The sequence below is a fragment of the Ascidiella aspersa genome, chromosome 5, assembly GCF_963924565.1.
Source record: "Ascidiella aspersa chromosome 5, kaAscAspe10.2, whole genome shotgun sequence".
Classification (NCBI taxonomy): Eukaryota; Metazoa; Chordata; class Ascidiacea; order Phlebobranchia; family Ascidiidae; genus Ascidiella; species Ascidiella aspersa.
Genome location: NC_139451.1, coordinates 15,182,859 through 15,195,930, shown reverse-complemented (window position 1 = coordinate 15,195,930; position 13,072 = coordinate 15,182,859).

Genomic DNA, 13,072 nt, shown 5'->3' with positions numbered 1-13,072 from the left:
CACTGCTTACAAATATTATTAAAACTTATTGTTACCAAAAACTTTAGCGATTGCTTAATACAAACAACTCAATAAATACAAAAAAACATCCCCAGTCCAATAATAAACTTTTTCAAATGCGCCAGCGGTCGGGTTAGATATTTGAAAATTAACAACGTTTAAGGTAAGCAATCAACCTCATAAGTGTCATAACTGTTTAACACTGCACGTCTTTTGATTGTTTGGCGGTAAGTCATTTTTTACACGGGGACAAAGAGTCTTTATTACGAGCTTCAAACGTGACGTGACTTCGATTAACCTTATTATGTGTGTAGTGGTGTTGAATTAAGGAAATAACTGGCGCTAAGTAACATTTCGTTAGTAGTGGTTCTTAACACACGTTGTCCTACACCAGGGGTGTCCAACATGAGGCACCTAATAATAAATGGCACGCAAGCCCCCCAAAAATACAGGCAATTGTCGAAAAAGCTAAATTTGTTATACAGCCAATTGTCATTGTTTATTCACAATACAAAACAATCCCAGCAATTACGACAACAAACAATTACTTCTTATATTATAGCAATATACTGTTTTTATTTTGTATAAAAGCGCTTTTAATATTAGAAATAGTTGCTAAACTTTGGCACTGAAAGAAGTTATAAGATAAAAATTGGCACGTTGGCATGTTTGAGTAGAACACCCCTGTCCTACACCAACTAATTAAATTTTTCGCCGAAGCCACTCGCCAGTTGGGCGAGTGGGTGTGTCATCAGCACTCGCCCGGAGCGATTTGCACTAATAAGTAAAAATATCGACTGTAAGGTTCTGTCAATTATTTTTATGCGACTTTTTCTTAAACCATTCAAATGTGTCGAATTTTGCAAATCAGGAGGCATATATCAAAAAGACTTAATTTTGTATAGTGTCCAAGTTGTTTTAAACAATTCACGCGTTTGAGTTTCAGTTCAGGAAACTCTAAATTGTATAGGCTACGCTGCACGCGAGCCGGAAGTACTTAATAAAAGCATAGTAATTCATTCACTCGCAAACTATATGTTTCAATTCGTGAAAGTCTTTTAACGCGACTTTAGGAATAAACCCTACTCACGTTTGTAATGTCTTAAATATTTTATGTAAATAATTTCAATGCATCGCTTACTTTAGTGCACCCCGAATGCAACCCTAATTAAAAATTAAAAAAAGCGGAAATCAAGCGATTTCCTTAAGGCGCTCTACGATTGTGTTCTAACCGCATTTCCCTCACTTAAACAAACAGCGTTTCTAGAAACGGATTCTCGCAAATACTTTTAAAACGCAAGCCAGTTAAATTGACTAATATCGAGTGTACACTGCAACGTCTGCATTATATTACTTTATTTCATGAACCAATCTGCGCAAGTAAGTGCAGGAACTTTCTAATTAACAAGGATACAAATGTACGTAAGGACACCTGAACCCTATCTAAAAAATAGCTTGTTCATTTGTAATCTTACGCCAAGGCGTGCCTGGCTTACAACAAGGCTTAATTGCCAACTCAATCTCTTTTGGTAAAGGCCGGAAGTCGCGAATAACTCCATTAGCGGTGTTTCAGTAAAACAGTGCTTTTCGACGCTAGTACAAAAATCCCACACCTAGAAACGAAAAGCAAAATTCTACGTTTCAAGATAAAAATCTTTTCAAAACAAAACATGGCACGCCAACTTTCACCAAGTGCCAAATGTATTTCACGTTACAAAATAGCTTGCTCTGGTCACGGGCCCCACCCCATCGCTAGCGTGATGTTCTTGCTACGTTGATCCCAATAACCTATTACTACTATTGGTGGTTAATTCTACCATTTCCATGATAAGAAATTTACTCTTATCCGCCTAGGCCTATATACGGCCGCAATTACAAAATGGTTGGAGACTTACCTCCACCAACGCTTTTCCCAACTTCAGAAACCAACAAATCGTAGAGTTGCCGCGCAGAAATCAAATTATGAAGCCAATTTCAATGAAAATACAAGTTGCACGAGCACTTGTTGTATTCTTGATCAGAGCAGTGAAGTAAAATAGGCAATGAAACGAAACCAACCACGGTTTAAGTAGCACAGAAATCAATTAGCATAGCAGCACAAGAATGCGAATAACGTAATTAAGCCGCAGGGTGCGAAACGACTACAGTACATGGCTCAAAATGCGTAATACTTAACAGTTTCACTTGTGTGAATGATTATATTGCATTCATCGCCTATTAATCGCATATAACGGAGATTGAGTTAATGTGTAATCTCTATAAAATATATGTGTTATTGTATTGAGTCGCAAGATATGTGTAACGTGAGTAATTATTGCAGTAATAAATTTGTCTCAAAATTTAAATATATAAAATAAGAGAATAAAAAATGTTCGTAATCAAAGTGCAAGTGTTTTTTCATGACCTATAGTTGCAACAGACAACTCTGAATAAATTTGGACAACATATCTGCCGAAAATTATTTTAATTTTCAGAAACAAACATGAACAAGCGTTGGGCGCGACAGAGATCAGTTTTCCAAAAGAACACCGAACGGGGTTTCCACCAGCTGCTTCACAAATTCCGACAACAAAGCGATACTGCACTGCTCTGTCATGGCGAACATTGAGTTCGAACAGCAAGCAAACGATGTTTCAAACAATCAGCGAATGCTGACGTCAAGATCATCGTTGCAACATAAAAGAAACGTGCCACCTGGAACACAAAACAATGAAACAAATGTCGAAGAAGCATGAATTGAAGCAAAATCTGAAGCAGAAACAATTGCGCAAATGCGTTTAATGATCGGACAATTCGCGACCAACGCTCCACGAGCATTCCACAACAAAAAACATAACGACACAAACAATTAAACAAATAGCCAGGGCTTTATATGCACCCAGGTCAAAAAAATTAGCGGCCGAGTAATCTGTAGCGACAGGGGTCAATTTAGAGGTTAATTGAATATTTTAAACGTTTATATAATCTGTGCATTTATCAAATATGTTATGATTCTGTCATTCTTGGTCGCCTTTTACTAGAAGCATCATCCTCTGTTTCTGCTGTCGCTTGGGACCCGGGAGTCAGGCTCTTTCACATATGATTAATGTATATTATGACTTATTATTTCCGCTTTTCGCCGCCTGTGAAATGTCTCTCGGCACGTTTTACATTGAGTAATCGCCAGGTAAAAACTTCCGTACCTTTTTGAGAAGTAAGCTGCTGTAAAATGTCGCAATTTTTCATGCAAATTTTCACCTTGTTATAAGCAGCGCGTTATATCAATATTTATACAGTCTTGTCTAGTTAATACAGTAAGCGGTTGTGTTGCTTGCCGGCTTCTGGCTGGCCAGCTCACAACACCAGCCAACAAAAACGGATTTGTAATCAGACTACAGCAATACTTATTGAAGCAATAGCGAGGTTGATTGGTCGAGGCAAATTAGTTTAATGAGACTTGTAATTAACAACGTTACTTCAGAACCCAAGAAAGCTAATGTTTTTTTCCCCGAATTTGTTTGTACACCAGCCCTAAAGTAATTTTTTTTGATTTACCCGTAGTTGTTTCATAAGAATGTACGTTTTGTATAGGAACCATAAAGTTTAGAAAGTTTTCAGGTAAAGCATTGCTTTTAAATTTGTGTATTAATTTAAGAATTTCAAGTTTAAATATATCATCCAGTTTAAAAATGAAATGTTTATAATAATGGGGTATAGTAGCCTAGTTTTCGGTGGGGCGTTGCTTACGATTTGGATAGCCCTATTTTGTAGGAGACCCTAATATGATTTAATTTTGTTGGATTTGCCCTCCTTCCCCAAGCAACCACACAATATTGAAGGTGGGTGTGAATTAAACTGTAGTATAGTAAATGTAGTGCATGTTTGTCTAGGTAGAATCTCATTTTTGCTGTTAGACCTATTGCCCTAGATAATTTTTGCTCTATCATTTTTATGCGTGGTAACCATGAAAGTTTGTCGTAAGTATTTAGCTGAATTAACTTGTTTCATTTTGTAGTCACCAATTTTAATATTGACTTGACCCGTTTGGTTCTTGCATTCAACTAATAAGAAATGGATAGTTTGTTAGCACGAAATCAATAATCAATTTATTTTAGTTCAGTTTGTATTATATTTTCCAGTTGTTTTTATCGGAATGAGAAGCAAAAAGAATCATCAGCATACAAGCTGCAATTTAGGTTTGTGTTAGATGGTAAATCTTTAATATAAATTTGGAAAAGTAGTGGAAAGTGGTTGACCTCTGACACCGTAATGATTTAGTTTTTGTAATAAAATTTTATGGTCAAAGGCCTTAGCAAGATCCAACAGGATAATGCGTGATTATGATTATCTTTATTTAATAAATAAATTTTCATAAAGTTCAGTTGTAGAATGTGAAGTGGAGTGACCTTTTCTAAATCCGTGTTGTTCTTTGGTTACCGTTTTGTTTTTCTTAAAGAATTTTTGCAATTGGTTGTTTATTATTTTTTCAAAAATCTTACCAAACACTGATGTTACTTGCTGTCAGAGGTCTTGGAATTTTTGGAATGGACGTGATTTGAGCTTCTTTAAGGCAATCTGGAAATTCTGAATTTAGTATACATATATTATAAAGCCTGGTTAAAATAGGGGTTAATAGTTCTGAAGACATTTTTATATATTGGATCGGAATGTTGTGAGGCCCGCTGGCTTGTCGTGTGTGTAATGATTGTATGTGTTGTTTTATGATTCTATTGGTGAATTTGTTTTGCTAATGTATTGGTGGAATTTATGGCTGGTTGTTGGAGTTTGTGATGCTATAGTTCTACCTATTTTTGAAAAGTGGGTATTCAAGGTTTATGCTATTTCAGATTTACATGTAATTATATTTCCATTATCACCCGTTAGGTTGGTGAACTGTTATTTTGTATTAATTTTATTATTTTTCATGTTTCAGCTGAGCATATTGCTTTGTTGTAACTGGTTTTTATATTCCAAAATTTGTTCGATGTCATTTGTTTTATAATATTTGCGTAACATTTTATTTTTTGTTCTAATTGATTTAGGAATAATAAAAGCCTTTGAAATCCAGGGTTTGGTTGCAAGTTTTTTTTCTTTACGTGATCTTTGCCAAGTGGTGTGCATGTTTATTTAGGGTTACTTTAATCGATTGGATCAATGCGTTAAAGTTTTGGTTTATACAGTTGTGTTCAAAGTTTATGTTGTCAAAGACCTGTTCTACATCATCAATATATTCATCAGTTTTAAATTTGGATAAATCTCTTTTAAGTTGAGAAATATTATTAATTTTAGTAGATGTTTGGATGACTAGAAATATTGGTAGATGGTCTAATATATGGTATATATTATGCCTGGTGTGATATGATTTAATATAGCATTGGAATAGAAGTGGTCAAGTAAAGAATTTTTTGAATGTTGGTCGAATCGTGTAGGTTTGTTAATATAAATATTGGTTCCCATACTTAAAATGTTGCTAACGTATGCATTGATTTTTCTCTCCATTGTATTTAACAGGTTTATGTTAAGATCCCCCCAATATAAAATTCCCTTTTTTCTGTTTGTAGTTTTTCTAAAGTTGAGGTAAATTTTTCTTCAAATTTTTTAAAATTTGTCCCAGGGTGCCTGTATACTGTGCTAGTAACATTTTTTGATTAATATTAAACCACAGGTTTTCATATCTAGTTGCATATGGAGGTCATGTCTGATTGTAGTTTTATATTTTGTTTCAACATAGGCAGCTACCCCCCCTCCAGCTAGTGTTGGTGAATCGGAATGTAAAAAATTATACCCAGTTATGTTTTTATCAAAGAGAAAATTTCCCTGACCAATTTTTGTTTCAGATACCAGAATTATATTTGGTTTTCTTATTAATAGGTTTAATAGCTCCTCTCTATTCGATGTTTGTTTTTTGCAAGACTGCGGGTATTTAAATGCAGTATAAATAAATTATTTGTATTTTTTATGGCGTAGTTTAGCGAATTTTCAGTGTAATATAAACAGTCGTCTATGTTTTCCTTATGAATATTTTTAATTTCCATTTGTTCTGTGGTATACATAATTAAATTACACTATAAAAATCATTAGGTAAAAACACAAAAAATTGACTTACTACACCTTTTCTTCATAAATTTTTGCAATTTGAAGCCAATAGTTCTAGGCCTGTTTGAAGCAGGTCTTCAGGGGAATCTATTTTGTGCCATCTTCCTTCAAGCTTCAACAGCAGAGAGGCTCATTAATCTTTTGTGCTTCCAGGGCTCGTTTTTGCTTTATGAACTCTTGTCTTTTTTCAAATGACGCAAATCGCTCCTTTTTTTACCAAGTCTATGAGCTCGTTGTATATCCTTTTTTTTTTCAGTGAAATGTTTAAATCTTGTGCAATATTATCAGTTCCAGTTCCCCGTCGTCATCTCCATCATTCTCGCTTTCCGGTAGACCATAGATCCTGATATTTTCTCTGCGTCCATACTGATCTAGTTTGTCCAGTTTATATTTTTTGCTGTGAATTTCCTGTTTTAGTTTTTCGTTTTCATGTTTTAAGACTTCCATTTCTCTTCTCTTGTTGCTTTGTTCCTCTCTTAGCTTCTTCACCTCCGTGATTGTTTCTGTAGTTTCCGTTTTTATTTGACCTACTGTGCACTGTATTGTTTGCAATCTTTCCATTGATGCTTTTAATTCTTTTAGATCTTTGTGGATATATTGTCAGCTGGCATTTTCAATGTATAAATTTTATCGTTTTTAATAAAGTAAACCTTAATAACACAGAGCAGTCGATGTATTTCTGCAAAAATACAAAACAGCATGTCTTGGACTAAGAGTCCTCCTACAGATGCCAAGGAAGGATTTTTTTAACATATTTGGCATTTTGGTACAAAAAATTATCCGATAAACTTAATGCCCAAGCTAAAAAACTAAGAAGAGAAACGGGCATTCCCAAATCCAAACGGGCCTATAAAAACAACATTGGTGGAACGGCAGACCCTTTAAACTAAATGATATATGTCTACAAGAAGAAATCTTGTCCGATGAAGCAAAAGAGGTGTGTATTTACTATTTTGTTAAATAGTATTGTTGTAAATTTGTTTTTCTTGTTTTTAGGTCTTGCAAAACGAATTTAAAAAAACAAACACTCTACGAAACAAAAAGCTCATTGCAAAAACAGCCCATCTTGCAATGTTCTAATAAAATTGTGGCCAGCATTATCTACATATGATGAGGTATGTTATGCATTTTCATTTTGTTTTCAGATTTCGAACATTTGAACAATTATCGGGGGATTTTGTGAAGTATTAGTAAACAAAAATATTTGTACTATGTGTCTCTCTAGTTTCTTATACACAGTGAAGCTTTAATCTTTAGTTGCTCCATCTTTGTAAATTATTGCTATAAATTTTGTCTTTTTTTTCTCACAGTTAAATCGTGAATTCAAGAGAAATCAGAGGTTCACTGGTAAGTTAGCAAAATATTACACAAAATACATTTACCAAAAAATATTTTTGTAGATGTCCATTTCATGGTTGGGGTACACTGCTTTTGTGTGCCTCTTCTAAACCAAACACAAAACGGCAATTTAGCAGATTCTTGCTTTAATATCAGTTGTTAAGACTGTTTTCCCATACATCGTTGTTATGAGACAGTGCTTTATCATGTCTTTAATGTAGAAGATTTTGCCTTTAAAGTGGTAAATTGTGATATGGCTCTTTTTGTTTGCCTTTAGTAATCCATATTTAAATGTTTAGGCAAGCACAAACACCAGAGCAGCGTTTGGGGATCGGCAGCAGCCAATTTTGGTTGTATATGGAGATATTTCTTCGCCTCAAAAGATAACCCTATTTTCTGAGCAAAGCCCTGTGCTTAATAATATAGATAATTTGTTACTAAGGGGGCATCACAGCATTGTTTGCTTTGTATTGTGTTTAATTATGAATACTGTATACATTATACAAGTATTCATACTTAATATTCCGGTACATAACTTCAGCTGGACAAAGTGGAAAAAAAAAAGTCGTTTTTTTTTGTTGTTCGTTTTTGCTATTTCTTCATGATTTTTGGATAGCTGTTGAACCCAAATTAATTATTTGGTTAATCAGTAGGGTAAAACAAATTTAAACCCAACCAAAGTTGGGTTTAAACAACCCAAAAAATATATATTTTTTTTTTACCCAATTTGGTTTACAGTGCATTTTAGCACTTGTTTTAACATTACCTATTGTCTCCCAAAATGTTAAGGTAACGTGTCTGCGAGCAGTTTTGAAAGTTCAGTGCTGGTTATGCGTGTGATTGCCTAATTTTGTCACTGGGCACGCTGGCCAAGTTAGTTTATAAGGCTTTAACCAGGGTTCCGCAAACACGGGGCCGCGAAAGTTTTTATTAATAGAAGGCCTATATTTTAAGTTTTCTATTTGTTATTAGTACACTGAATTGTATACAAGAGAGCCGTCTTACTTTGAGCGCAACTAAAATTGTCACGCGAAATGTACTATATAAGTCCCGCAAAAATACGTGAGCGTTCGTTCGATCCAGGTGATGGCAAAGAGCGCTTGCAATCCAACACTATTTTGGCCTTACCACACCGGGTTTACTTCTTAAAAAAACTCTTTTGTATCCCGTTTCTGTAACCAAAGCGTCGTAAGCATCATGGAGTGTTCACGTGGTTCTCCTGAGAGAGGTTGCCCGCGGCCCCTGAGCCGCGTGCTCTAGTCACGTGTTTTGTAATCATTGCTTGTGTTGTACGTTAATTGTATCGCAATGTAAATTACGCGACTACTCGCCTATAAATGCTCGTGCCCTTCTTGTGTTATTTCCATTCGAATTAAACCAGTTACTTTTTCTAGGGCTCTGTTTACTATTCTTGCAAGGCAAACAAAGGTTAGAAACACAACAGAGTTTTTGGCGACGAGGATATTGGATTCAAGGTCTTCTGAACGAGGTATCTACGCAGTTTGACTTTTCCAACTACTTTTGTTTGCCCAATGGAAGAAATACTGAAGCTCATGCAAGCACAGTTACAGCAACAAGCACAACGCCAGGATGAACAATCCAAACGCCACGAAGAACAGTCAAGACGCCACGAAGAACAAATGCATGTAATGATGGCTCTGGTGGAAAAGGCTGGGTTACCGCAAGCAGCTACGTCATCCGCAGCAGTACCAAGTTTCAATCCATTTGATTCTACGTCTGAGTTATGGAATGATTATTGGTCGAGGTTCAGCACGTTTATCAAAGCACACGCGGTCCCAAGCGAACGAAAGGCTCAGGTTTTCTTAACAAACCAAACTCCTACAACTTACCAGCTGTTATCAAACTTGGCACTTCAGGGCAGCCCGTCCAAAAGTGTTAATGATCTATCTATTAGCGACATTGAGGGTTTTATGAAGAACCAGTTTGACCCAAAGCGATTCGTCATTCGGGAACGGTTCAAGTTTTGGAGTAATATGCAACGGAAGCCTGGTGAGACTGTTCAAGAATTGGCTGCACGCATTCGTCTTGAGGCAGCCACTTGCGACTTTTCGGCAATCAGAGACCCGTTGGACGAGGCACTTCGCACGCGCTTGATTTGCTCGATCGGCAATGAGGCTGTTCTCAAGGCACTTTTCAAAATTAAGGCTGATGAGCTCAGTTTTGCGCGAGCCATCGAAGTTTCCATTCAAACAGAGGATGCTGCTAAAGTTGCGAAGGAAACTGTATATGGAAACCGAGGCTCTGTTCAAAAGGTACGCGAAGCAGCGAAGTCAAGTCCGTCTCCGTATACTAAAGTTTCAAAGGACGCCGCAAGCTATGCTTCGAGGGACAGTAAAGCCAAGACGAACATGTGTTGCTATCGCTGTGGCAAGTCTGGACATTTTGCTTCCACATGTCGTCACCGAAGTTCAACTTGCAAGTTTTGCAGACGTATCGGTCATTTGGAAGTAGCTTGTCGAAAGAAACTGGCGTCAACAAAACCTTTAAGCATGGTTCATACGGTGAAGCCTATTTCAAGCATTGGGAGGTCAACTCCGAAGCTGGACGTCAATATTTACGTTTTAGACAAGATTTGTTGCTTGGAGCTTGACACTGCTACTACCGGAAACTTCTTATCTGTTGATACATGGAAGCGAATTGGCAGTCCAACGCTGGAGACGCCTACTTACCGTTTCAATTCGGCGACAGAACATTCAGTGCCACTAATCGGTATTTTTCAGGCAGAAGCAGCATATGACGAAACCAAGTGTACGCTAGAGTTCCACGTATCTAAGATACCGAACCTTGATTTACTTGGGAGAAATGCTATTCAGTCTCTAAAAATATCAGTGGACAAATTGATATTTACCGATGTTGTTCCCGTACGTGCTTTATCTGTCGATACTCAACCTGATATTCAGTTACAAACGGATTGCCGGAAACTTTGCAGTCAATTTCCGGACCTGTTCAAAGAAGAGTTAGGTTGTCTAAAGGACTTTGAATTAGAGGTACAATTCAAATCCGCGACGAAGCCGGTGTTTTGCAAAGCTCGCTCAGTTCCGTTTGCTCTTCAGCAAGACGTGGGACAAGCATATGATGTTGTTGGCATCACTAAAGGAATCTGGACTCCAGCGAAGTTCAACGACTGGGGTACGCCTGTGGTACCCATACGCAAAACTCCGCTTCCAGGGAAATCCAAAGGTCGATTGCGCGTGTGTGGTGACTATTCGGTGACGGTATAAACCCGCAACTGGCCACGCACCGCCACCCTTTGCCGCTTCCAGAAGATTTGTTACGCAAGTTGCAAGGTGGATATGGCTTCACGAAAATCGACTTGGCTGATGCGTACAATCAGATACGTCTCGGACCAGAAAGCCGAAAAAGGTTGGCTCTTAGCACGCATCGTGGAGTTCTTCTGCAAAATGTTTTACCTTTCGGTATACACTCCGCTCCAGGGTATTTTCAGGAAATAATGGATGACCTTACAAAAGACCTTCCAGGAGTTGCTGTCTACTTGGATGATCTTTTAGTCAGTGGTTCGTGTGCCGAGGAACATCTTCGTAATCTTCGTCAAGTTTTCCAACGGTTGCATGACAAAGGACTTCGCTGCCGATTGGAGAAATGTGTGTTCGCGCAACCCAAAGTGGAATACTTGGGGCATACACTGTTTAAAAGTGGAATTGCAAAAGGTTCCAAGCTTGATGCTGTATTGAATATGTCACCTCCGAAGGATGCAACAACTCTACGTTCATTCTTGGGGTCCGTTCAATTTTATGGAAAGTTTCTGCCGACCAACTTTGCCGAAGCGGCAGAACCTTTATATCAACTTACCTGGTCTAACATTTCGTGGAAATGGGGAGCGGTTCAACAAAAATCTTTCGATCAGTTAAAAGCATGGCTTTCGGAAGATAATGTTTTAACTCACTTCAATTCATCGCTTCCGATCGGAATTGCATGTGATGCTTCAAGTGTTGGAATTGGCGCTGTTTTATTTCACCGTTATCCTGACGGTACTGAAAGGCCTATTTCTAATGCTTCAAAGACGCTTTCAACCAGTCAGCGCAACTATAGTCAAATACAAAAGGAAGCTCTTTCTATTATTTTCGCGCTGAAAAAGTTTTACCAGTACTTGTTCGGGAGGAAATTTATTCTTGTCACCGACCACAAACCGTTACTGGCACTATTCGGGCCAAGCAAGCCTACTCCGGCACTTTCGGCAAATCGACTCGCAAGATGGGCACTTTTTCTCAGTCAATTTAACTATGACATTGAGTATAGAAAGACGTCAGAACACGGCAATGCTGACGCACTTAGTCGTTTACCGGGAGGTAAAGATGAGGAGTTCGACGGAGAGGAGAGTGTAGATGACGTGGACACCGTTTGCTCCATCACTACATTAAGCTTACAAGTGAAGCCCGCCGATAGCGCCACCCTCCAGAAGGAAACCAAAGTGGATTCTGTCTTATCGCGTGTTGTGCGATTTACAAGGGAAGTCTGGCCACCTAAATGCAATCAAAGTGCTGATGATGACGCGGAGAAGTTTCGGAAAATATCCGATTCGTTAAGTACTTGCCATGGATGTTTGCTCTATGGATCGCGAATTGTAATTCCGCTCAGACTTCGACCCCAAGTCTTGCAGCTATTGCACCAGGGACATTTCGGTGTTCAGCGCATGAAGCAACTGGCACGAACCGCCGTATACTGGCCAAATATTGATGCAGACATATTGTCATTGTGCCAGCGTTGTACTACTTGTGCACAGCATCAGAACGCACCAACCAAAGCAGTCATTCATCCGTGGATGATGCCAGAGAAGCCGTGGAGCATGCAGTGAATTTTATGGGCTACAATTGGCTGGTGGTAATCGACGCATACTCTAAGTATCCGTGCATTCACCGAACGCAATCCATGTCAACCAAAACTACTATGGAATTTCTAGAACAGGATTTTGCGCATTTCGGGTACCCGCACACACTATTGTCTCGGATAATGCTCAAGCATTTCTTTCGGCAGAATTTCAAGAGTTCTGCAAACAAAGGGGAATTATACATTTAACAGGTGCTCCTTATCACCCTGCTACAAACGGTGCTGCCGAGAGGCTTGTGCAGACTTTCAAGAAAGCTCTCCGTAAGTCATCGAAGTCTCCCCACGAAGCGCTATTGGAGTTCTTAATCCAGTACCGACGTACACCTGACAGCAACGGTTTCTCTCCGAGTGAGTTGTTAAACGGACGTCAAATTCGTGCTCGGATCGACACCTTGTTTCCCACGCCAGCTCACGTAAAGCAACGCGAGCAGATGAAATGTGCATCGAAAGATTATCCTCGAAGGGAAATCATTCACAAACTACGACACTCGTTTAAAGTTGGCGATCCCTGTTATGCGTTATACTTTGGTCCAAAGCGAGACAAAGATGGACGTTGGGTCCCAGCTATTATAACCAAACGACATGGCAGTCGAAGTGTAAATGTCAAGGTGATTCCCCGTGGTCCGATATGGAGGCGCCATATCGACCAACTTCAATTTCGCTACACCAGCGACGAGGACGCTGATCCAGGAGAAAATAACTTTCCGGCTCCTCGACCCTCAACGAATTCTACGCGGCCAACCTTGGTTCTGCCAAATCCCAATTTGGCCACAGCCAATCAAGATGAGTACGG